Source organism: Lissotriton vulgaris, chromosome 11 (assembly GCF_964263255.1).
Source record: "Lissotriton vulgaris chromosome 11, aLisVul1.2, whole genome shotgun sequence".
NCBI lineage: Eukaryota > Metazoa > Chordata > Amphibia > Caudata > Salamandridae > Lissotriton > Lissotriton vulgaris.
In genome coordinates, this window is record NC_141699.1 from 40,739,132 (window position 1) to 40,763,566 (window position 24,435).

The following is a 24,435-nucleotide window of genomic DNA, read 5'->3' on the forward strand; positions in this document are numbered from 1 at the left end:
AGTAACGTTTGATCCATTCAAGCTAGAAACATTTTTTGTTAAAATGTGCAAACTATCATGAAAATGGTGGATTATGTAGTAAATCCATATTAAATGTTCTGATTAAAGACTTGCATAATTCCAGTGTTTATGCAAAAGAGGTCTAAGGTCAACGATTATTTGAGCTGAAGTACATGCATTCTTAGCGGCAATCATAAATATTTATTTACTCTCAACACTTTTCTCTCTCTTGTGTCCTGAGGGAGGTCCTGTAATCCTGCTTACAGGATGAAACGTGTAGATCAAACACCTGCAGCATGTTTAGCAGAGGCATTTAATGTTTGATCATTCCTAATGGAGGGGATAACAGTACAACTTTGATGCTGTTCAACCATGCAAGTGCAGCTGCCTACATCTGCATTTAAATAAGTGTCTGTAGCTCTCACTAGAGAGAATTTCTAACAATGCTGCCTTGTAAGATTTGCAATGTTTATTCAATATTCATTATAACTAGTACACCACGTTTGACTCATTTGCTGACAGTGGTGCATATTATTGGCAAATTTTTCACTTCCTTAATATTAGTTAAAAATATCAATTAACCACTCAGCAACTGAAAGGTGAGCTGCCTTGGCACAACAAAGGATCTGTCTCTGCATGAGATCATGTGTGGCATCTTTTTTAGTAACGTTTGATCCATTCAAGCTAGAAACATTTTTTGTTAAAATGTGCAAACTATCATGAAAATGGTGGATTATGTAGTAAATCCATATTAAATGTTCTGATTAAAGACTTGCATAATTCCAGTGTTTATGCAAAAGAGGTCTAAGGTCAACGATTATTTGAGCTGAAGTACATGCATTCTTAGCGGCAATCATAAATATTTATTTAGTCTCAACACTTTTCTCTCTCTTGTGTCCTGAGGGAGGTCCTATAATCCTGCTTACAGGATGAAACGTGTAGATCAACACTAATGGAGGGGATAACAGTACAACTTTGATGCTGTTCAACCATGCAAGTGCAGCTGCCTACATCTGCATTTAAATAAGTGTCTGTAGCTCTCACTAGAGAGAATTTCTAACAATGCTGCCTTGTAAGATTTGCAATGTTTATTCAATATTCATTATAACTAGTACACTACGTTTGACTCATTTGCTGACAGTGGTGCATATTATAATATTATGTTATGTTTAATTACATATTATGGCACACAGGTAACCAGGGTAGGTTTCAGAAGACTGCACCAATAGTAAGGTGTACATGAGATATGAGAAAAACAAATAAACTGACAGTATTCCAAAAGGTGTGTTTGTTCCCTTCTCAGCTGACTCAAGCTCACCCACTCATGGCTGCATGTGGTCTTTGAAGGGAATGCATTCGCCCAGTAACAAATCATGGATTGTGAGATGCTGACAGTTTTGTATGTAATGTCAACATTTCTAGCACTGGCTTGGCAATGCAGCTGACATTGGACATGATCTGAGAGACAATAAAGAGCTTACAGAGTCCTACTGACAGACGTTACACCCACATTTTGGTGACCTTGAGAACACAATTTGATTGGGCTGTAGCTGTGTGCTTCCACTGACAAAAGAGTACTTATATCACACTTTTTTGCTAGCAGCCAATCTCATACTCAATGCAGCAGAACTAATGTTGGTTATGTTGGCGAATCAATGATCAACGCTATGGGCGGATATGCTCATTGTGACGTTTAAGATAAAGGCAGTAATTCTGGCGTCTTTATTGAGGAACACATCTGTTAACATCAGTCCATTTAACTGTGGATTGTTAGTACTTACTAATGTCTGCAAAGAGGGGGTTTGCTGTTGGAATCTCACACATTACAGTAGTGGTCAAGGGTTTTGTTGTTGCTTTTTCCCGTGTGGTAAACCGTGGCTAGAGAAGCTTGGCTTTGTGGGAATCTGTCTTATTGTGAGATGCATGTGTGAAGAAATAGAAATTTACGGGTGGATTGTTAATACATTGTGCGAAAGCCTCGAGGCAGGTATTAGATTGCACAGACTCTCACAGAACATTGTAGAAAGTAGTGGGCCTTTAATAGCCGGTATAGCCCACTAGGGCGGGCTATAAGGCTATATTACACCCAAGTAGGAGGGATTTAATACTGTTTCAACAACTGTAATAATTTACATATTTGTAATTGTATCACTGCATATTTGACAGTTTTCTTGCCAGAATGCTAATGCCCAACATAGGAAGTCTAAGTTATTTATGGTGACAAGTCAATGCTAAAAGGTATAAGTCTGATTGTTTATTATAAAAAGCTGGGCAATTGTCAGGACTCACAGGAGGTTTCCTCCTTTTAACGCAATGCTGGCTACCATCTCCCCCCTACTAAGCTATCAAAAGTCAGTTCATCCCTCCAGTTGGAGTGCTTGTTGGCACCAATGGAACTCCAAGTTGGTTGCCAACATGCACATACTGCAACAGCAGATGCTGTTAGCAGTCTATTTTTTTCTAGGCTTCAGAACACCTGGTGAAGTGTGCTTCAACATTCCACTGTGCACTTCACTGAAGAAATAATTGGAGGAGCACCTGTTTTCCAAGTGTTGTGGAGGTCAGATAGGGTAGTTGATAAAATCATAGTGTCAGAGATAAATTTCTATTTAAAAAGGAAATGAAGTCAGATTATTTTTTCCTTTGTTTGAAAACTGGAACAACCTTTCAATAAATGCTTTCCTTAGCTGAGAAGATTAAATAAAAAGCTTTTTAAATCAAGCTGTCTTATTCAATTGTTCCAGAATCTGTCAGTCCCAGGTGTGACCTTTCAACACACCATGTCTTCTTTGACTGAAACTTGTTCATTCTTCAGAGAATTAATTAAAAGGTGAAGTCAGGGTCAAAAGCCTGGCAACTTGTTCACTCTTCAGAGAATTAATTAAAAGGTGAAGTCAGGGTCAAAAGCCATGTGTTAAGTTTGAAGATAAATAAGTGAAGGCCCAGTTAAAGTAAGTAATGTTCTATGGGCAAAATAAATTAACTCTTCAGCAAACATTAAAGCTCATTAAAGCTCTTGGAGAATCGGACCTTCAGGTGTGGGACGGATCAGCACGCTCCAAGATAACCCCTCTCGAGTGTGGGGTCCCACAGGGCTCATCACTGAGCCCTACCTTATTTAACGTTTATATGGCCCCCCTCGAAGATGTGGTGAGTCCATTTGGGATCAAAATAGTCACGTACGCCGACGACACCCAACTTGTCGTCGCGCTGTCCCAAGAAAAACACTGCGCAAAAAACCTTCACACCTGCCTCTCAGAAATCCACTCGTTTCACGTCTCAAATTGAATGGGACTAAAACAGAGCTCATGTTGTTAGGCCACCATATAATATCTCTACCAAAGTCCATCTGGCCTGCATGCCTGGGACCTGCACCGACCCCAAAGAATGAACTAAAAAGTCTGGGAGTATGGCTGGAGCAGGACTTAACATTTAAGACCCAGGCAAAAAAAGACAGCTGGCATCTGCATAGGGTTACTCTGTTCTGCTCGAAAAATACTCTCCCTACTGCCAGAAATCTCAAGGAGGCTACTTATCCAGGGTCTAATTTTATCTAGACTGGATTACAGCAACGCTCTCCTCCTGGCAGCCCCGGAATCTACAATTAACATTCTTCAACGAGTCCAGAACTCGGCAGCGAGACTACTGACTGGCACCTCACGCAGATCGTCAGCTAGACCAGCACTCAAAGCCCTTCACTGGCTACCAATTCGTGAAAGGGTCAAATTTAAAGCCCTATGCATTGCTCAAAAGTCCCTACAGGGGAAGGGCCCCCCTATCTTAGAGCATTTTGTTCGCCCATACAAGACCACTAGATCGCTCCGCTCCAATCATGCCAATATGGCAATTGTTCAGAGAGTTAGGCGGATGCGGACTGGGGGTCGCCGCCACTCAGTGAACTCAGCGACCTTGTGGAATGCTCTCCCACTCAGAATTCGGATGGAGTCGAGCCATCCGAAGTTCCGAAAGCTCCTCAAAACCTTCCTGTTCCCCCTAGACCCCTAGCCGCTGGCACTGTCTTTGGTATTTTTTGTTCTATAGCGCTGGGACGCTTGCGGGCAGCCATGCGCTTTACAAATCTAATTTCATTTCATTCATTTCATTTCAGGGCAGAATAAATTGTGCTTCCAGCAAACATTAAAACTGAAGGAAAGCTTCCTTTTAACATTTAACCTAAGTTCTGAAGCATTTTTTAAGAACTAATTAAAGACAGAAAAAACAGTCATCTTACTCCAGAAACCCCAGTTCAAGGCCCACTCCAGTCTCTTAACAGTGAGTTAATAGAAAGAAAGAGAAACCCAAATATTACTAAATTAGGAATATAGAAATAAATACTTACCTTATCTTTCTTACTTTAAGGAATCAAAAGCTGTGGAGAGATGGCGGCACTCGTGGTAGAAAATGTTCACAAATGTAAATAATGTAAGGTTGATTATTCGTATTTTAGGGTGCCAGGAAATAGTCCCTTCCGGCCGGTAGGGACTGGTAATTGTACTGAACAAAGGGGGAGTGCAAGGACCACCTGCACTGTTTCCAAAGGCACTCCGATGGGAGAGTGAACTCCTGTATTATATTTTCATCACAAGGTATTAGAGGTATTGAACAAACGTAGTCAATGGTAATCCTTTTTGGAAGTTCATTTAATCGATGAGTCGCATATTACATCATAGTGACTTGTTAGCCAAGCAGTATATTGATTTTACTTCTTAATGATATCCATTGATCAATAAGTCATCCCTATGCATTGCGGGCTGAGCCCTTCGTCAGGGGATAGCAAAAGATCTGAAAATAAACATACTAGTGTCAGGAAGGGGAGCTCGCAACCACGAGGAGTAAAACAAAACAAGACATGCATATTCCGACACAAAAAGGAAATAATGGAATTGAAAGGGTCTCTAGTTAGTCAAATCTGTGATTGGAAAAATAAATGGTCGATAACGTGAGGGTTATTGAAAACACCCGTTGAGTGCATAAATAAGTGTGTGAAGGTCAAAGCAAGCCGGCAAAACGGAACTTTAAGGAATAGCAGGCTCAATTGCAGATTGTACCTGAGAATGAAAAGAAAAGAGATTTGAGGGAAGACTTCTCATACAACCTAGCAAACAATACATGAGAAGTAGAAGAGAAGTAAGCTTCAGTAAACATTCTGGTAAGATAGGTTATTTATACACCATAGCAAAAACAGTAAGTTAAAAGGCACAGTTTTTACATGTTAATGTTGCAGTCCTTCAAGAAGAAGAAGATATAGCTGAACAGGCAGAATATTGGAGCACTCTCTTCTCTGTCCCAACCCCTTTCCCCCCTTAGAACTTACCTGCAATGGAATACTAAAAGACCTAGCAGGATTTATTCTGAGAAGGGTATTGGGCTCTAGCGTCATTCTGCTCCTGTGTGCTTCAGACAGCAATAAGTATTTAGACCCTGACAACAATACATTGTGCTCCAGCAGCAGCATTGGTGGCATTTTGGCTACACTTCGTTACGCTTGTAATGCAAAGTTTTGGGCAAATTCCGCCAAACCGCCACATCAAAGAGTTTTTTTCTTACACACGGCTCGAAAAAGAGAAATTGGCAAACCAAATTGAGATTTGGCATCCCCTAGCACAATTTTTAGTTGCTTGGAGGACACCTGGGGCAATTTCTCCAACGTGGGTGGTTATATATCTATGACTATGTATGAGATTCATAAAGCGCACCTGTTACTCCGAAGAGTGTCCTGGCGCTGCAGCAGGAGGACCGTCATCAAGCAGAGAGAAGGAGAGAACTAGGTGCAAGAGAAACGTCAGGTCTTAAGTTTTTTATCCGGAACACAGGTGTCGCCTTAATGCACCTTAGAGTCAACGGAAGCTTATTCCAAAGAGAAGGGCCCAGGAAGAAGAGAGATCTGCCCCTCCCCTTGCCTTTCTAATACAAGGAACTGTGGCTTAAAAAAGATTTTCTGAACTGAGGTTTCTCTGGTGAGGGTAGAGCTTTATTCTGTCTTGAAGGTAGCCCGGGTCACTTTTGTAAAGGGGTTTTTGGGGAAGGAGCAATATGTTCAAAGTAATCATCTTCCTGACGGATGTCAATGTAGGCTTTCCAGAAGGCCAGTGACGTGGGAATTGTGTGGTAGTCCAAAGATGGTGTGTGCTGCTGTATTCTGAACTAACTGCAGCCTATCTATCAGGAAATTGGGAAGTCCTATATACAGACCATTCCCGTAATCCAGACGTGAGATTATCAATGCATGCATCACTTGTTGTCTAGCCTGAAAGGATAAGAGATAAACAAAGTTCCTGAGTACGCGGAGGGCAATACTAGTTCCCATAACTGAGTTAATTTAGGAGCGAAATAACAGTTGCTCATCAAATTTGAAGCCCAGGTATTTTACCACCTGATATTGTAATATGGGGGAGGCGGCATCCTTAGGCTAGAAAGACTCCCGGGGTGTCTCGGCCTCTCAGCCAAAGAAGAGGAGCTCAGTCTTCCTGGCATGACATTTACGTTGGTTATTGGATAGGCACCTGAACATAGCATTCAGACAGTTACAAATGTTCTCCCCTGGGAAAACCTCACCCTTCACCCCAGGAAAAGTGGAATTGGGTGTCATCTGCACATGACACAATTTTTGCCCCTAAGGATTCTACCAATGAGGCCACGGAGTGAGATCGATATTAAATAGCATCGGACTCAGGGTTGAGCCCTGCGGCACTTCGACCCTTAGCTTCCGGGAGGCAGCAGAACAAGGGTTACACCATACCTCTTGTCCTCTTTCCTCCAAAAATGAGGCAGCCACTGCCAAGCCAGCCCTCTAATTCCCACTAAGTGTAGGTGAGCTAAGAGGATGGGGTGAGCGATGGTGTTGATCGCTGCAGATAGGTCGAGTAATACCAGCAGACCTCTGTCACCCCTGCCCATACTGAGGCGGATGGAATCCTGTACTGCCAGCAGAGCTGACTCCGTAGTATAGTTGGGCCGGAAGCCAGATTGGCTAGCATGAAGCAAGTTATTGCTTTCTAAGTACGTGGAAATCTGTTGCTTAACATGTTTCTCAAGTACTTTTGATAGAGCTGGAAGGTGAGAGATAGGTTTGTAGTTGGTTGGATCGTTAGGATCCCCTGAGATTTTTGTTAACGCAATATCATTTTTGCCTGTTTTCATGATGTGGGCATCATAGCTGATGAAAGGGAAGTATTGAATAACTGATGCATCAGCAGGGTAATAGCCTCTACCCCGTGGGCTAAGAAAAAGGAAGGACCCCAATCAGAAGGACAGCTTGGTTTGAGATGACTTATGGTTAAAAGGAGTCTTTATTTTTTTTTTTTATTTAGTGTATCTTATATAGCGCACGGCTACCCCAACGGGGTGTCCCGGCGCTTGTTGTGTGTGAGTATAGTGTTACAAGTTCTTAACGGGGTTTAACAGAATAGGAATGATTTTACAGCTTTTCGGAATGGTAGTTCTTCTTGAATGAGTCGGATGGGTAGGGGAAGGTTGTTCCAGAGAGTTATGGCACCTACTTGAAACGTTCTACCACCTGAGCGTACCTTTTTAAATTTAGGGATGACAAGAACATTTTTTGAGCTGGAGCGGAGGAGTCTGGTGTTCCTGTAGGGGCGAAGGGAGGAGGAAAGATATGCAGAACCCTTGCCCCTTACAGCTCGGTGGATCAGAATCAAGCCCTTGAATTCTGCTCTTTGTTTAATCAGGAGCCAATGGAGGCGACGTCTGTGAGGAGAAATGTGATCACGCAGGGAAATGCCACAGACCAGGCGGACTGCAGCATTTTGGACCATCTGAAGGCGATGGCAGAGGCCAGAGGGGAGTCCAATATAGAGGCCATTGGCATAGTCCAAATGGGACGTGATCAATGCCTGAATGATAGTTCTTCTGGTGTTATTGGGTAAAAAGTTAATAAACTTTTTAATCATTCTAATTTTCGAAAAACAGGCGGCAGATACCGTTTGGATTTGTTTGTCGAATGAGAGATTAGTATCCCATCTGACTCCAAGATTCTTTACTGACTCTTTGGGTATGGGGGGTGTGCTTAATTCGTGGGGCCACCAGAGATTGGATTCAAGGGGGGAGGATTGGTGAAAGAAGAGGACCTCAGTTTTTCCGGCATTAAGCCGAAGGAAATTATCATCCATCCAGCTGGCTATGTTGTTGAGACATTTCTTTAATGGGTCAAAGGTATACTGATTAGGATTATTGTAGGCAAACAGTAGCTGAATATCATCAGCATAAGAGGTGGATTTTATACCTGATTGGGCAATAATCTCAGCTAGTGGGGAAAAGTAAACATTAAATAGGAGGGGGCTAAGTGAGGAGCCCTGTGGGACTCCCCACTTCAAAGGACGATTGGCGGAGGTGTAGGGAGGAGTGAAAACCGCTTGGGTTCGGTTTTTTAGAAAAGAGGAAAGCCATTCAAATGCCTTTCCTTGAATGCCCTTAGAATGAAGTCGGTCAAGGAGGACTGGGTGGGGGACGGTGTTGAATGATGCCGACAAGTCGAGCAGCACCAACACCGCTCTAGATCCTTCATCCAGTCTCCATCTTACAGCATCCGCCATTTCTATTAGTGCCGATTCGGTGCTATGACCGGTTCTGAACCCATGTTGGGAGTTATGAAAGGAGCCATTGGATTCCAGGAAATCCGCGAGTTGTTGATGGGCTAGTTTTTCAAGAACCTTTGCCGGGGCAGGTAGCAGCTGTAGTTAGATGGTTCGTTGGGATCGGCATTTGTTTTTTTAAGAATAGGGACCAGACGGGCATGTTTCCAGGAGTCAGGGAAGATACCTGTCCGGAATCAATCCTTCCAGATCTTATTAAGAAATGGTTTAAGAAGCGGGGCCAAGGATTTATAATGTTTGGCCGGCCAAGGGTCTGTGGGTGACCCTGATTTACATTTTGATAGTTCTGTCAGGGAACGTTCAAGGGAGATTTCAGCGAAATGGGTGAAGATATGGGAAGAAACTAAATTAATTGGGCTGTTATCAGTGGGCTGTAAGGGTTTTTTGTCTGAAGAGGTATCAGAGGAGGCAACTACTGTAGCTGGATTGTTATCAGTAGGTCGTAGGAGTTTTTTATCTGGGAAGGAGGCATATAGAGCGAAGAGCGTTCGTTCTGAGATGCGCACGCTCCACTGGCTTCCGGTTGCCCAACGCATTCTATTCAAATCACTGGTGCTTGCGTTTCGTGCTTCTCATGATCAAAGCCCCCTGTATCTGAGGAAGAGATTTACCAGCTATGTTCCTGCACGCCCCCTCAGATCCTCTACCTTGCACAAACTTTATCTTCCCCGCTTCAAACGAGCAAGACTTGGTGGCCAATCGATCTCAGTGATCGGGGCCCGGGCCTGGAATGCTCTCCCTCTCCAGCTACGATCTATGTCCTCAGTGGCTGCTTTTAAAAAACAGTTGAAAACTCATCTGTTTAAGAGTGTAAGTTAAGTTTTCTTGTATGTCTGACTGTCTACCTCTCCTCTACCCGCGCCAGGATACTCTCCAGTAACGGAGCGCGCTATAAAATAATTTATACATACATACATACATACATACATATATGGTGGCAATCTTGTCCTCAAAATAGTCCGAGAGGCGGTCACAGAGAGATTGGGACGTTGGGGATTGACGTTTAAGGGCCATGAGGTCGGTAAAAGCTCTAACAATGTTAAAAATTTCTCGAGATGAGCCATGGGCTCGTTTGATTTTCTCCTCCAGATATACTCTCTTATGTTCAATTATCTTTTTTCTATAATCCTTGAGAGCTGTTTTGTATAGTTGTTTACTATCCGAACAATATGTTTGTCTCCAGCGTCTCAGCGATTTTACAAGCTGATTTGCTTTTGCGCAGTTCATCAGAATACCAGGGTGCAGAAGGAACCGCTCGAAAAGTTTTAATAGGTCTGATAGGAGCAATAATGTTTATTGCAAAGGAAATTCTGTTGTTGAGATCAGTTAACCTAGAGTCAAGGTCTAAAGGTTCTGTTGAGACAGTCGGTGGAAGATGGGCTGTTACGCTGTCAAGAGTGATCTTGCTCCAATTACGTCCTTCTGTTTTGGCCGGGAGTCTAGGTCTGTCCTGGTGTTGTAGGCAGAAAGAGAAAGGGACAAAGAAGTGGTCTGACCAGGTCACCGGGTAGGGTTCATTAATACAAATATCTGTCAGATTTGTGCAAATCAGGTCGAGGGTGTGTCCGGCTTTGCGGGTAGGGTTGGAGACCAGTTGATTCAAGCCGCCATCAGATAGGGTGGACAGAAAGTTTATAATAGTTTGATTATGGGCATTGTCTACATGAAGATTAAAATCACCAAGCAGGGTGAAATTCGAATAGCGGGAGCACGCTTGGAGAACATAATCCAACAGTGAGGGGAGATGCATAAGTTTACATTTGAGAGGGCGGTAAACCAGGAGCCCTGAACAGGTGATGTTTGCGGCGAGTTGGATACAGAATGGTAATGCCTCAATAGAGCCAATTTGGGCAAAAGCGAACGATGAGATGGTCCAATGTGACCGATAGATTATTGCAACACCTCCACCTGGATTAGAGCTCTGTCTATTCGCACAGAGTATGCTGTAATCTGAAGGGACAGCTAGGTGCAGGGCCGGATTGGATTCATCCCCCAACCATGTCTCCGTTAAGAAAAGGAGATCCCATTTATCGTCTTCCAGGGATTGCGCGATGTCTAAGGAGTGTTTAACTAGAGAACGGCAGTTGATTAAGCCCGCTTTAATATTGATGGTTGTTCTAGAGGAAGGGTGTTTTTGAGGTGTCTGAAGGAAGGAGGATTGGATCGAAAGCTTGCAAGCTCTCTTTCCATCACTGCAAAGGGTAAAAGGGTAGGCGTGGGGGTTATCGTCGGGGGAGGTTACATGGAAAAAGTTGCAACAAGTAGAAATAAGATCTAGTAATAGTTCCCTACTGTAAGAGATGGAGATGCTGGTGGAGTTAGGAAGGTAGGAGGCCGTCGAGGCCCGAGATGGGAGAAAAGTGTCCAAGAAGCTATCTTTGCTTCTGTTAATGGTAACTGATGTAATCGAGTCTCCCACCTTCCCCCCTCTTTGCCTATTAGTTCCTCCATACTATCGCCACCCCCCTCAAGTGACTGTTAGCTCTTGGAGGTGGGAGGCTGGCTTAAATGGAAGCTATTTTGTCATGGGAGGTGCAGGCAAGTTTTCACACCATTTTTGGGAAGAAGGTTTATAGTTGGTCTGCCCCTCCGGCAAAGTAAAAGATTTAACAATTTAAAAAAAAATCCTTGAAGAGGTGCCAGCAGTTAAGATTTTAGCCTCAAAATATGATTTTTTTGGTAATTTAATCTCTTTATGATACTTCTTAAGACCTTCTTTGAAATCTGTTTTTGCATTGGGACAAAATGAGGCTCTCCATTTCCTCTCTAAGCATTTGCACTCAAGCTCTACATTTTTTAATTCCTGAGTGTCCCAAGGACTGGATAATTTAAGGCGATGTTGCTGGGTCCTCCTTACTGGAGCAAGAGCTCGGGTTGCATTCTCAATCCAGCCATCAATCCGGTTCAAGTCCTCATCCATATTGCCGGAAAGGATGGGTTTATTTTCTTCAAGTGTGGAGTACAGGTCTTCCGGTTGAATTTTATGGAAGGCTCTTACTGTACTGGATAATTTGCCATTCCTAGCCAGAGGGTCACTGTGCTTAGGCCATTTGAACCTAAGCAGATAGTGGTTCAACCAGACCAGAGGAATAGAGGTATCAACTTTTGTAGTGCTAGTGGCACTCTTGTGGTCTGACCCCCTGTGATGACCTCTAACTATTATCATTTTAATTGACTTTGTGTGTTATTTTACCCTAGCCGGAATGTACGACATCCTGCATATGCCTTGTTTTTCTTAAAGGTTTCTTTGTTGTAATCTTGCAGTCTTTCAGTGGAAGCTGTCACGGAGTAGAACAGCCTTCCCAAGAACAGAACGTATGGTATGTGCATTTGAAAGAATGAGAGAGAGAGAGAGTGAGAGAGGTGTGGAATGTACTTTTTGGTCTCGAAGTGCAGTGTTATGAGTAGCGGTGCACAAATGTGCACTGTGTTGTACATTGAGAAATGAAGTTTGTGATGCTATAAGCAGTGGTGCACAAATGTGTACTGTGTTGTACATTGAAAGATGAAGTATGTGATGCTATAAGCAGTGGTGCACAAATGCGCACCATGTTGTACACAGGGAGGAATTATTAATTTCTTACTATTGGCTTTGACATTGCTTCATATTATCCTGAATTCTGACTCTGCCTGGTTTGAGCTTTATGTGCGCACACAGCCATGCTTGCAAGTTGTTTGGGTTAATCACTTTCAAGGATTGTTTTTGTGAGAAATTGTTTAATGTACCCTGGAAGGCTTTCGTGAGCTTCGTCAAGATTAAGGCTGTAACATGCGAGAATGTAGAGGGGACGTGGGAACTCCTTCCTGCCATGGAATGCTTGCTTGGAAACTGGACAGTATTAGTAAGATTCCTTTGGGGCAGGGAGGAAACTCTTGAACCTTCTAGTGTGTGTTTTGAGACTATCATGCTGAGGATTGTTTACAGCTGAGTTGGGAGCTCACTTACAGAGTAGACATACTGCTGTAAGACAAACAGAACATGAGGCCCGGTCGAGAGTCCAAGCCGAGCTGTGAACGGGCCCCACGCTGTGTTTGGTATGGGGGGGGTGGTCAGCCCAGGGTCAGCTGGGACGCTCTCAGTTTGCCCTTTGAACGCCGGGGATTTGGGGTTCCGAATTTCCGTTTTTATTATCTGATTTTGCAGTGTAGTTGTTTGCGCCACTGGTTCCATGCAGATGCTCGAATTCCGTGTCTCAGGCCTGAAGCAGACCTCACCCTTCCCTCTCCCTTGTTGACGCTATTTCTGGGAGGGCTGCCCCGCGATCCCCAGGACTTACAAACCCTATCCACAATCAGTTGGGCTTGGTAACAACTGGCCCGCTTTGCTCTACATCCCTCCAATTGACTGGGAACCTTTGGATTCCCATCACCAAGGAGGCTATCGTGCAGCATACCCTTTTGAAATTTAACCTGGGGACCTTTGGAGATCTATTCCTGAAAAATCATGTCTTCTCGCGCTGTGAGGAAGCCCGCTTCGCTGCCGCCACCTTTCTTGACCATTTCATTTTACACCGGTTATTGAGTGCACTGAGGTCCATTGTCCCGACTTACCCTATAGAATCGCCATACTTTACTCCATTGTCACTTCTGATCAAGAAGTCTGTTTCGTGGACTTCCGTGCAGCTTTCGATCTGGTGGACAGGGAGAAGCTGTGGTCAAGATTGGTAGGGTATGAAATACAGGGTGACCTGCTAGCCCTAATCCAAGCACTGCATACAGAAAATTGGGCACAGATAATTCTAGATAAGGAGTGAGGATTGACGAAGAGAATCCCAATCGGTAACGGTTTAAGGCAGGGGTGTGTACTCACCCCCCTACTATTCTCCCTGTTCTTAGCAGACCTACCCCAAAAATTAAGAGAGGTCAGAGGGGCGAACCCAAAACTGAGAGGAAACCAGATATCGTGCCTCCTCTATGCTGATGATCTGGTAATCATGGATCAGACGGAGATAGGCCTCCAAAGAAAATTAAATCGATTCAAAGAATACTGTACAAGCAAAATACTAGTAGTAAACATGGAGAAATCAAAAATTGTTTGCTTCGGTAGGAGGAAAGCAAAGTTTTCTTGGTACCTGGATACTGTATTGCTTGAGAGGGTAGCTGATTATAGATATTTGGGAATGTGGTTTTCTGGTACCCTAAAATGGTATACTCATTTACAAGCATTAAAAATGAGGGCATTGGCGTCTGTGAAAGGCTTAAAAAGATTCAATAATACCTATGGAGAAATGTCTGATAGACTGGTCCTAAAAGCCTACCAAGCAATGGTGCCCCCTCAATTCTTGTATGGAGCCGAAGTCATTTACTTAAGTGGTAAGACCTCCTGGGATAGAGAGGAGGGAAATATACTAAAAAGCTTATTCGCGCTGCCTAAATCATCTATGGTACAGGCGGCAAGACTTGAGCTGGGAATTACCTCGCGGGCGATAACTGCTTGTATGGCCCTTGTACGATTCTGGCAGCGATTGGGAGCAGAGGAGCTTTTCAAAATCTCCCAGTGGGCCAAAGAGGAAATTGCCACGAGCGAGCTACCCTGGGCAAAAGAGACCAGAGCATCAATAAGTAATGCATATAGGGTGCTCGAACTGAAGGTTTGCCCGCTGCTAGACCACATAATAATAGGTAAGAAAGAACTAAGGCGCCAAGGGACTGATATGTCCCGTACTTATGATCGGGAGTACCTATTACAAAAAAGCTCGGTAGCCCATATGACATCGGCCCGTTTGAGCTTGACCAACATTTTCCCTATGTGGACCGGCTACCAAGCTATAGCTTAAGGAGGGAAGTCCTAAAAATGAGAATTGGAATAAACCCATGTTACGCTAATAATGGAGCTCGAAATCAAATGATAGGATGTAATGGTGATTGCACTTGCACTTTAGGTACTACTTGCAATATTATACATATTCTACTAGATTGTATGTGGTTTTTAGATATACGAAAGGAGTTTTTATGTCCGATTTTTAAAATTTATAATGTTACGAAGAGGATGCAAGCCGTTAATCTGTTTGTGGAAATGGGGAATTTAGATATAGCCTGTGCCCTGGGGAAATATATGAATTAAGTTAAGGTGTTCCTCAAATGCACAGAGTAAGAATTAATAATGCAAGTCCTCGACATTAAATAAGGGTGAAACAATTAGTGTTTACAGTAGTAAGTGCTGCATGATTAAGGAGGTGTTGTATATGCATCAATTAAGTGATTTTATTAATTTAACTGTTATAATACTCCGATTTTAAAAGTGATAGTCAATTATATGTATATTGAGAAGTAGTATGTTTTTTGATACCGCCTTGTTATGTATCTGATGTGTTTTTTATCTTTTTCTTTTTAGTAGGATAAGAGGTAAATTGTACTTTTATGGTTGTAACAAACCAAATTTAGGGGTCGATTAGGATCGCGGACGGACTTGCGTCCGTCCGCGACCCCAGAGCAGGAGGGAACCTCCGCATGGCATGCGGAGTTCCCTCCTGTGCAATTAGGATGTGACCGCAAGGGTTGCGGTCACATCCTCTATTTTTAACATTGCGGCGGGTGGAGCTTCAAGCTGCACCCGCCGCAATGTTAAAAATGCACGCATTGCATTTGCATGCAGTAAGAGGCAGTCACCGCGCGGTGCCTGCCGCTTTCTTCATGCAAATGCAGGGGGGTACCATAGGTACCCCCCATGTGCACCCCCCACCCCCTATTCACCTAGGGGGCCCCCAACGGGCCCCCGCAGTGAAGTTCCGTATGCTTTTCCACGGCGGAAAACCCGCCGCGGAAAAGCATAATTTAAAAGCCATCCTAATATGGTGGACGGTGTCTGGAAGACACCGTCACCATATTAAAGCTTTTCCGCCACGGTTGTAAGCCGACCGCGGCGGAAAAGCTTGCGGACGGAAACCAGGACCCACCAGCCATCCTAATGTGGCGGTGGGTCTTTGGTCAGTCCGCTGCGGTTTTTCCGCATCCTCGGGGCCGGCGGTGGCTTCCGCCGGCCCCGAGGATGCGGAAAAACCGCAATCATAATGACCCCCAAAGTTTGTTTTGACTGACTGGGAACCTTTGGATTCTCATCACGAAGGAGGCTATAGTGCAGCGTACCCTTTTGAAATTTAACCTGGGGACCTTTGGAGATTTATTCCTGAAAAATCATGTCTTCTCGCGCTGTGAGGAAGCCCGCTTCGCTGCCGCCACCTTTCTTGACCATTTCATTTTACACCGGTTATTATCCCGACTTACCCTATAGAATCGCCATACTTTACTCCATTGTCACTTCTGATCAAGGATACCAGTGGTGACCACTTAATGTCTAAAATGTATAAAGCCGCTATTGAACTTCTTCCCCCCAGGGATTTAAAACTGAGACAGTCGTGGGAGCGTAAACTGGGCCAGCCCCGTTGCAACCCCCTGCCTCCTGCCCTCTTGATTATGGCAGCCATTCAAATTGTACCTCTTGGCCCAGATGTCGGTGATCTCACAAACTGACCCAGAGCCCGCAACTGAGTAGTAATACTGTACTTGTTGTATTTGTCATACACTAACATGTATGTAATCAGGGATACAGATCGAAACGTACTGTTATGTTGTGGCAGAATGTGTATAATTGTGGATCTTAAGATGTATTGATTGTCTTTGCTGAGAAAAAAATCTTTAAATAAAAGTTTTTTAAAAGTCTGTGCAAAACAATCGTGTGACTCAGGATACTTGGTCAGTGAGCCTCATATGCAGCTCATGTGGAAGTTGCACAGATTGGCCAGGGTTGTGACTGCTCGACGACACTCCTGGCTTCGCTATCTGAGCAAAAGAACTTTCTCTGGTTTCTGGTGCTCCAGGGAAGCCACTGGGTATCTATTCCTGGACAGTCCCTTCTCCAGCAGGGACAGGCACAGTTCCTCCTTCTTTCAGCATGCAGAAGAACCGGTAGGCACTTAAGGAAGTGCCTCAGCTGTTCCACCAGAGGGTGCAGACTTCAGGTGCTGTCCCTCACCACTGGGAGTCTGTCTGTCCGGCGGACACTAGCCTCAGCTACACAGCACTCTGTGGAGCGCCCCCTCCCTTGTCAAGAAGAATGTAGAATTGGAGCAGATTGGAGGGGTTGGAATCCCTCTTCTGAATACATCTTACAGAGGGGGGTTTGGGGGGCTCACTGTGTAAGGGTTCAGACCCGGATTGGTTCTCTTCCAAGTGCCATTCTGAGGTGCTGTCCAGACACAGCCTTTGTGTGAGGACGGCTCTCACAGCAGGTAGCAATAAGAATGACTCCAGGCAGGAGTCTCCCAAACAGAGACAGGGAAGGGGAGGTCTCTGCCCCTGGCTGATGTCAGACTGCCTGATGCAGTCATCAGTGACAGACAAAAGAGGCGGCTCTGCCTAGAAAGCTCTCCACCTCGAACTGCAGGAGGTAAGTCCCACTCATCAGCCGTCCGGATACCAGCGCACACCTCTTGCTGAAAAGGTTATCCTGGAGCTTCCACAGGGAGCCCTGTCTCCATCCTCCTCTCTTTGGTGCCTTGGTCCCCACCTTTCGGCCTCAGGATGCAGGCAGTAGGCCCCCACTGTCTGGGAAAGCTAATAGTTCCCACACCGCCATTCACTCCCGCCCGCTTGTACATTTACACAATTCCTACCCAATGAAACTCTGGAGACATATTTATGGGAAAGAACTGCTGCAGGTTTATTTCATACAACACACGTATGACATTTTAAGGTGGGTCATCTTACGGGCGATCCAAAGCAGGCAGCCCCTCGCTGTCCCGCATGCCTTAGGAGCCATCTTGCACGGCGAGTCGATGCTCTGACGGTGCAGCACATTACCAACTTCGTTATACTCCCGCCCCCCCTGTCAGGGCGGAGCAGTGTGGCACACCCCCGGTCGGTTCAGGCCCCCCAACCGCCCGAAGGACTAACGGGGCACCGTCACGGTTTCCCGGAACCTCCTTCGGCTCCTGGTCCCTGGCTCAGGCACCCTTACTGTGCCAGGCAGAGGTACCCTTACTGTACCCTTCTGCCACAGAGGTACCCTTACTGTACCCGTCTGCTTCCAGATTGCCCTGTAACTCCGCCTGCAACACAAAGAAGAACATTACAACATTCTATTACTTCGCGCCGCCGCTCAAGCTGTTGGGTCAGGGTGGGAACAGCGCTTGAGCCGCGGGAGGACTGGGATGGAGAAAGGCCGAGCCTTGGCCACCGCGGTAATTATAGCAGATTCGCCCCTCCCACAGGTAGGCCCTCCCCTGGCCGGTGAATGGTGGATGCAGGGAGGGGCGCCCCATCGGTATCGGCTGGAGCTTGCCGTGTGGGACTAAAGTGCTGCCCTGCCCATGTTCCCCTGCGGGTCACGCAGTCAGCGGCATAGTGCCCACACCGCCATTCACTCCCGCCCGCTTGTACATATACACAATTCCTACCCAATGAAACTCTGGAGACATATTTATGGGAAAGAACTGCTGCAGGTTTATTTCATACAACAAACGTATGACATTTTAAGGTGGGTCATCTTACGGGCGATCCAAAGCAGGCAGCCGCTCGCTGTCCCGCATGCCTAAGGAGTCATCTTGCACGGCGAGTCAATGCTCTGACGGTGCAGCACATTACCAACTTCGTTATACTCCCGCCCCCCCCTGTCAGGGCGAAGCGGTGTGGCACACCCCCGGTCAGTTCAGGCCCCCCGACCGCCCGAAGGACTAACGGGGCGCCATTGCGGTTTCCCGGAACCTCCTTCGGCTCCTGGTCCTTGGCTCAGGCACCCTTACTGGGCCAGGCAGAGGTACCCTTACTGTACCCTTCTGCCGCAGAGGTACCCTTACTGTACCCGTCTGCTTCCAGATCGCCCTGTACTCCGCCACAGTTCTGGAGGAGGCCCCCGTCAATGACAGAGCCCCCCACCCACCTAGCTACTTCCTGTCGCTGTTTAGTGCCTCTTGTACGTCCAGGAGGAATATGTCTACTCCCAATCCAGACAAGTGTACCCTGTCTTTATCATAGTACCCTTCAGTTTTCTCTTGTATTGGTACTTGCATAATGAAACCCAGGCCTCTCTTCCCATGAACTTCTGCATGGATCTGTGACCCCCTTGCGGGAATGTTCTACCGCTCCCGGTGATCTAGCCCTGCGAGGGACAACCTCAGACCACAGGAGCTCGCCCGCTCCCAACCTGTTCCCAGATGAAAGATGAGGATATTGGATGGGGGCCCCCCGTAAGCAGGGTGTTAGTCTAGCTTGAGCCTCAAATTGGTGTATTACATAATGGATACCAAGATTATCGCATGGTAATTACCCCTTCTGAACAACTGCATGCACTTGATTATGCTACAGGGGCAGGTCTCAATTCTCGCAGGACTAGTTACCATCAACATTCATTAAGCTTACAGAAAGGCGAGCTCAGCGACTGTGCATAGGAAATAAATGATGTCCTTTTTGTTGGGGTTTTACTGTAAGCTCGCCACCAGGTGATCAGTATCTTACATTTTGCTCTCAGTCTAAACAGGATTAAATTGCACTAAGGGAGGGAAAATTGTTAATGTGGTAATTTCTACGCACGTGTCTTATCTTTTGGGTATCTTCTCCTAAATCAAAATCATTCCCCACTCTATGTCTCTAATTTTTCTTCTTCCAAAATATCTTGTCTAAATTATTAAGCAATAGCTTAAACCTGTAAGCCAGGGTTATTTCCCAGACACCTCTTCGGTCTAATCTAAAGTGGCATTCCTCCTAACACCTTTGCATGTTTGAGTAGATTTTAACCTGTCATTCCCTTCGCGTACCCCCAAAATAATTGGGTACAGTTAACTCCAGGGGTTGTAAGTATTTCTGGTTACCCCGGTTTGAAATTTAACACTCAGAAAATCGCTTTTGTGGCTCTTTTCCAGAAATTGTTTCTTTGTTTGCCTGAGGTCTAATTACTTAAATTTTTCCTCACTCTGTCAACCATAAGGAGGCTATTTCAAAGTATCATATTTGTTCACCTTTCTTAGTTTTTGCTAATATGCAAAACGTTGGCTGTTTTCATTCGGAAATAGTATACAGGGGATCGGCAAGTGACTATTTGCATTATTGTATCTGATGCTAATGGAAAATCAGTGATATTTGTCCAAGAAAGCAAAGTGATGGGATTATGAAAGTTATCCTGTAGTCAGAATTATTTACTTGCTGCGTGAGCACAGTAGCTGTAATAATTATGTCAGTGAATGTCCTGGCAAATCACTGCAAGATCATTACTTGGAATAGTTAGAGCAGAGCCTAGCAGATATATTTTAAGAGTCAAATTGTCCTTCCAGGTTCATGGTGTAAATATGGCATTGTTGCTAGATCCATTTCCATGTTTTGAAGCAAATTCCGATGTTCAATCTAATGGGATGGTGCTAGCAGGATATTGGTAAACACGGATATGGGAGAAAATAGATGGGCACAGTTTCTACAGTCGTAATAGTGCAACATGCCTATGGTTACCACACTTCATGTGGACGCCAATCGAAAGCTGATTGACAGTCACGATGACTATTTTACATGCATTGTGCTAGCACAATAGGACATCACACAATGTTACGAATATAGCTGGCATAAGGTTAATGCCTCCAGTGAAAAGCACATCATGTAGCATGCAGATGACTGATTTGTATTTTTTGTAGCTTACTTGCAGCTCACAAAACTGGAATCCTTCTAATGTAGCACCGTGGACTATGGCGGATATGGGACTCCTACACCTTGTAACCCTCGCTGTCTCAAGTAACACATCATGTATACTGCTTTATCTACCCACTTACACAATGTATTGTCCGTGTATAATGTGCATGTTACCTAAAAGCGCTCTGCCATCCTGCATTGGGATGAGTAGTGCTATGAAAGTAATAAAATAGTGCTATTTAAATTGTTATCTGGGTAAGTACTGGGACAGACCAAGGCATCTGGCATTCTTACAGTGCACGCACTTATATATAGAGTGAACAAAGTCAAAGGCACGCCTCTCTTAAGTACCTGTGACAAGATAACAAGCTGTGTCCTTTCGTTTTCCCGTCAGGAACTCGATCAAAAGGATGCCTTATTGCCCCTTAATTGTGGCCCAGCTCCCCTTGCTGCCTATATACTGACACAGCGTCCAGGTGCTACTGGAAGTCTCCTTGTATCTGAAATTACACCAGGCCAAGTACAGCTTTCTTCAGTGGGGCCCAGGTTCCTGGCATGGTAGACGGCATCCACTCTGTGAAAATAGTGGGGGGACGCTGCGTATCTGAGTGCACCTCTGACATGTGCCCTGAAAACCTAGATACAGCACTAAACAACATCGGTTGTGTAGGGACAGTGCAACACTCTTTACATTAATACACCTCCAATTAATCGTACAATGATACTGCCGTTCACATCTTCGCACGGATTGAGTCAATGAATACTATCCAAATCACGGGAAAATTATAAAATCGACCTCCTCGCAGGGGATATCTCCATCCTCCATTCTGGAGGAGCAATTATGAAGCAGCAAGTTTTAATATTTTGAGTGTCCCAGAGAAGCAAAGAGAAGATGCTCACAGGTTAACGCAGGCAGAAATGTGGCGCTCTTTACTCACTGCGGTAAGGAAGGAGCTGCGAGTCCCAGTCCTTGCGGTTCAAACGTGCAACACTGTATCGAGTCGCTCACCAGCTATGCAGCGCCGCAACCATTCTCCAAGGATGCTTCAAAGCGCTATGTGCAGCAACGTGCCGAGTACAGCACGGAAACAATGATATTAACTACTTAAGCAGCGCACAGCACGAACTGAAGATGCATTAATAATAATAATAACTGAAGGATGAAATGCCGAGTCGCCCACGAAACATGTAGGCAGAACCCAGGCCTTCTGTAGGAGCTGAGTTTCTGGGATACCGTCCTGTCAGACACTGGAGTTGGCTGTTCTCAACAATAGCGCTGCAGCAAACTATTTCAGGAAAAGGCGCTAGAGAGAGCGACTGTGCCCTTGAGAGGCGCTTCCCAAGGGGAGCTGTTCTGCTGACGGCGTTGTACTAATGTACCCCTTTGAAGGGCTGCCCATTTGAAGGGGCACTTTGGAGAGGCATCCCTGGCCTTATTCTCAGCGGTTCCCTTACAGGATCCTTTCCTGTGATTTCTCTGCGGGGGGGGGGGGGGGGGGGGGGTAATGGCTTATTAGCCTTAGAAAGAAATGTTAGCATGTTTGCAATATGACTGAGGGCTATGATTTCAAATACAGACCTGGAGGGAAAAGCTGGACCCGGTATTCAGCATCCTGTGAACGGAGGGGGCTCTAATGTGACTCCCTTGCCTCCACCCGAGCACTCTCCCTTCATGGCGCCCCTGCTACCAGCCTCAGCCCCTGAGGCAAGTACCACTTTAGGGGCCTGGCTGCCTTTCACGACCCCTTTTACCAGTGCACAGGCCAGGAAACAACCTGGACTGTGGCATGTCAGGCTATTAAATAAAAAGTCATTTATATTCCATGCATCCTTGGCAATGCTTGCCTGGCTCGTCGTGCCAATAAAGCCTGATATTCAACCAAACCAGAACACGAGCATATATAAAATGCCCGGCCTGCATCTCATTGGGATAGAGGAGCCATATGAATATACGGCGATAACCCTTGTGCTCGTTGGTGAACACCTGAAATAAATACAAAAAGAGCATCAATTGGTCTTGGCAACGACTTTTAAATTCAGAAACCACCGCAACGCGTCGACGCCCCAACACACACACAATCTCTTAATTCCGCATTGTTTGATTAAGGCAGACTGCGAAGCTTATCTCTCAATGCTAGTACAATCTTTTGAGGATGGATGTAAACTCCTTAAGACTTATTATATCGGTCTGCTTCTTTTAGCTCTCCAATATTGTACTGTCCTTTCAATTGATAATGACTTGTTATTGCTTTATTCTGTTTTGGCTTTTAACTTTGACAAATTAAATAATCTGCCGGGCTACCCAGCCTGCTCCGGCAATGGCTATGCCAAACCGACCGGCCACCGCCCCACCCGATGCTGAGCGGGGGGAGTCAAGCGGAGTGTATATGGGGGAGCTGAGTCCTCCTCAACTCTAAACTGTGCACAAACCTGATGTGTAAGCCTAGAGTGCATCCAAGAAGTTCGCATTTCCTTTCTGGATTAGTCCTTCGTGATTTCAAATCAAGGGGGGCGGAGTGGCCATCTTCATGCCATTCCAAGGACGCAATTGTTCTTTCCTTGGCCGCTTCTAAAGGGAGCCAACCATAACAACACTACCCACTGAACAATCCCAGTGTTGTGTGGCACTATCCTCCCGGCATGCACTTCAGCACCCCTCACTGCGCTATGAAGCACCATGCAACGGCCTTCTGCCAATACCCAAAATTAAGCCCCTCTCTGGACTCTCTCCACAAGGGGGGTGGGGGGGCTAGAGTACAAAAACTGCGGCATGGCCGAGTTGTCCACACAAGGACCTGGGTGAACGACGGAAAGGTGGTCCCAAGACCGTCCTTCCTGGTTGGCTTCTGCCCATGCGGGTCCCTACGGGTGAAAAATACGAGTTTGTGCGCAACCCCCATTTCAACTGCCCCTATCTGCACCACCGAACAGCGGCCGACCTGAATCGCAAGGGTACATTCGGCTCGTCTCCGCTCGGAAGCCACACCGGACCCAAGACCAGGCACCTAAGGTACTCCCACACATCTGGCGCGCACCTCCAATTCCAGCCATGCAAGTCTGGGTGTCCCGCGCCACATACACTCCTCGTGCGCATCAGCGAACACGAGCACCACGCCTAGCCAAGGCAGCAGAGGCGGCTCACTAGCCAATGCAGCGCAGGGGCGGGGGGTGGGGGGTCACACGCAATGGCCGGGGTCCCTAATCCCGGATGCATCTACGTGTAGTATTGTGACCTCCTCCAGCCAAGTGTCAGTCGTGCTATCCTGGGCAGGTGTGCAGTGTAGTTTGTAAGCTATTTGGACAGAGCCTCTCACCCTTGGGTATGATGGCCAAAACTGTTTGCACGTGCAAAATTACCCTCCTATTGTTTGGCGGAGAGAGAAGTTTTTACGCCCTTTCTCCGATACTCTTGGTATGTGAAAGTCAGCAGGGAAAGTTCGAAATGGGCAATGCATGACACTAATACCCTTAAATATGACATGATACAACTTTAGTATAACGTAAAGATGATTGGATGTTAACGTGGCTGGCTTCGCGGACTACAGGACGATTTTAGAGAGCTCCACAACTTACTAAATAACGGGCAAGGCAAAGAGGTCTCAGAGTCGCCATACCGTTCTGCTCAAAGGGATAGACAGGGAAGGGTGGCTGTACTTCAGGCAGATATGTTGCCATTTCGTACCAGTTTATTTTGGTGAACAATTCACGTTCTGTAATTGTATGCTTTGGGATCTACTATCCTGCATTCTACCATATCATGTCTTTTACTAAATGTACCAGGAAGCATGACGAACCTTGACCCATTACAGTCAGAACATCTCGCCCTTACCCGCCCTCGGTGGGTCAGTACACTCAACACTTTTGTTCCAACCCCACTCCACTGCATCGATCATGCGAGGGCGTACGCGACCATTAAATAGGCAGCATTCACAGGGCATAGCTCGAATGGGAAAGCACCCACGCCCTTCACAGTCGGACTACCATGATGTAATCATTGTTCCCCATTCGGGCATCCGGCAGACACCACAAAATGGCGGCATTCAAACTGCATCGCGTGCCATTAGGGTTACATGTCCCCCCGTGCTCAACGTGGCCTGAGTACACTCTCGCGGTTCATTGGTTGCACTCAGCGCATGCCAGCATCTCTCACCCGAGGGTGGGGCAAGGACAAGTGAAGCTGCCCAACGAAAACACCTGCTCTCGCCGTCGGGCA